This window comes from Adiantum capillus-veneris, chromosome 29, assembly GCF_014529385.1.
Source record: "Adiantum capillus-veneris isolate H3 chromosome 29, ASM1452938v2, whole genome shotgun sequence".
NCBI lineage: Eukaryota > Viridiplantae > Streptophyta > Polypodiopsida > Polypodiales > Pteridaceae > Adiantum > Adiantum capillus-veneris.
The window spans coordinates 128,825,069-128,827,807 of record NC_140959.1 but is presented as its reverse complement, the minus strand read 5'-3'; positions in this window follow the sequence as shown (position 1 = coordinate 128,827,807).

The window sequence follows — 2,739 nt, the reverse complement described above, 5'->3', positions numbered from 1 at the left end:
TGAGTGAGCCATATATAGCTCCAAAACCCCCACTCAAACTAAGGTCTCTAGCTTTGGATGAAAAAACCCTTGGGGAGTTCAAGGAAAAAACCCAAGCCCCTATACAATGTGAAAATATGAACCAACGATGATTATGTGAAAGTGAATTGTGCATCTATGTAAAAATATTCAAGTGACTCAGAGATCACAATGTGCAAATGTGGAGTGTGCATAGTGCATGGTACCTAAAAGATTACAATGTCATATGTACAAAGCTATTACAATAGCAAAGAAGCTAATCTAGAAAGAGTGAGGCCGAAGCAACTCCAAGCTCTGAGCGCAAGAGGATGAAATGTGACTCGTTGAGGCCTTTGGTCAAAATGTCTGCAATCATCTGGTCACTTGGACAGTGTTCAACCATAATGGTTCCTTTGCGTACTTCATACCTGACATAATGATAATGGACAGCAATGTGCTTTGACTTATTATGTTGAACATAGTCTTTTGCAAGACTAATAGCACTTTGGTTGTCACACCGCATGGGTGTGCTAGAAAGAGCAGAGTAACCAATATCAACCAGCATTTGTCAAAGTCAAATCAACTCACGAGCTGCAAGCGATGCCGCAACATATTCTGACTTAGTCGTAGAAACTGCAACACAACGTTCTTTCTTGCTGGTCCAAGAAACAAGACAACCATTTAGAAACAAGAAATTTCAACTAGTAGATTGCATAGATAAATGTGAGCTTGCCCAGTCTTCATCTGTGTAGCCCAAAAGAGAAAGAGATTGCATAGAATCCAATGTGAGTTGTCGTCGATAGACTAAATCCAAATCTGTAGTGCCTTCAAGTATTTCAATACACGCTTTGTAGCAGACCAGTGCTTAAGAGAAGGACTGATGGTGACCCCTCTTTATATAGAGGAGGGGGGGGGAGGATTTCTAGAATTTTAGAAATCAAGAAATTATTATCTGCACCGCATGTGTCTGTGGACCCCACTTGTCTGGCTGTGTGTATATGCACCAGAACAGCAGTCTCATGAGAAAGAGACTAAGAGAGAGAGTTGGGTTGATGAAAAACGTGAGTGAGATGGAAAATAAGTAATTACAAGAGGAAAGAGAGAGGAGTGTGTACAGAGGTAAATCTGTGTGCAGATGTGTGTGTACACTAGAAAAATCCAGTAACCATTATGTAAAGGTGGGTCTGTGGGCACCTTTTTCAGTAGAATTGAGTGTGTGTGAGTGTGGGGGAGGCCATCTGGCTCCAAGACAAGAGAGATTTCTAATTTTAGAGAGAGGGGGGTATTTGGATCATAGGAGAGTGTAGGAGAGAGAAAAAGGGGGTGGGGTATGCTATTTTGGAAGATAGGAGAGGTAGCATGTGACAAAGAACGTATTATTGGTGAGGACAGGGGTGGGGTAGCTTGAGGGGAGAGAGAAAGGAGAAGGACAAGGGGAAGAGAGAGGGGGTTGACCTTTTGAGTGGAGGAGAAGAAAAGGGACACAAGGTGGGGCAACAGTGAAGAAAAAGGAGATAGGGTGGGGATGGGATGCCCCGGAGGCACGAGGTGGCCTATTTTACCTTTCTTGCTTATCTACATACTCAGACTTTATTTTTTTTCTTACTTTTCCAATGCCTTTTATCACTCCCTCCCTAAGAGGGGGTTTCCATGGGGTGGAGAAGAGAGAAGAGGGGTATGGGAGCCTGGCTTGTGAAAAGCCCCCATCAATGCAAAGCTCAAAGGCTTGCAGCAGGAAGTAAGTGAAAGTTTCGATGCTTTTGTTGATAAATTTGAAGCTTATTGGGGGGATTTTGTTGCTCCTACCCAAGCAACCAATGTGGGATTCTTTAAGATGGAAAAGTTTCTATCATGCTTGCATCCTTATGTTTGCGAGAGAGTTGACTATGAAGATCCAAGGACCTTTGATGAAGTTGTCCAAGTTGCCAGAGCAAAGAGTCGAAAGATGAAGAAAAAGATGGAGGCAGGATTGCTACAGTCGACAGTCACGATAGCAAGTGGATGTAAGCCCAAACAAATTGATTAGCATTAAGAGGTAAAATCTTCTTTTTTTATTGATATGAATGTGATCAAAGCACGTGAAGCTGATGCCAGGGTAGAAGAGGTAGAAGAAGTTCCAACCAGGTCTCAAAAGGTGCAGAGAGGCATTTTCAGAGTGCCACCCAGTTTGATTCCTCAAGAGAGTGAGGTGGTAAAAGATCTTAAAGAAGAGGTGTCAGTTCCAGAGCCAGCAATGAGAAAGGTAGCCATGGTCCCAGAATCGACAACTGCAAAAGAGGAGTCCGACAGTTCTCATAGCTACAACAGCTGTTTAGATACAGATAGCATGTGGGAGACGTAGTCCCTCTCTTTGAGGTATGAGACTTATGATGTTTTTTATGTGAATGAAGTGACGAACAGTGTATGCGAGTTGCCTGCCAGCCATCTAAAGGTCAAAGAGAAGTATAGTGTTTCAACTTGTGTGAATCTGCCAGTCGAGCAGCCCTATCAAATGTCTTGTGTAGGTTGAAGTGATTTGTCTGTGTAGGGGGTGGGGCAACCTTGCCTTGATGGGCATGTCAAGGTGCACTACAAGAGGCTATTCATATTAGCGGCGCTCACACAGCGCCGCTCAAAAAAAAATTTCCCGGCGTCGCTATGAGCGTCGCAAATTTACAAGTAAATTTGCGACGCTCATAGCGACGCCGGCTGGGCTAAAAAAATAACAGAGAGCGTCCAAAAACTCAGATCTCAGATTTGAGT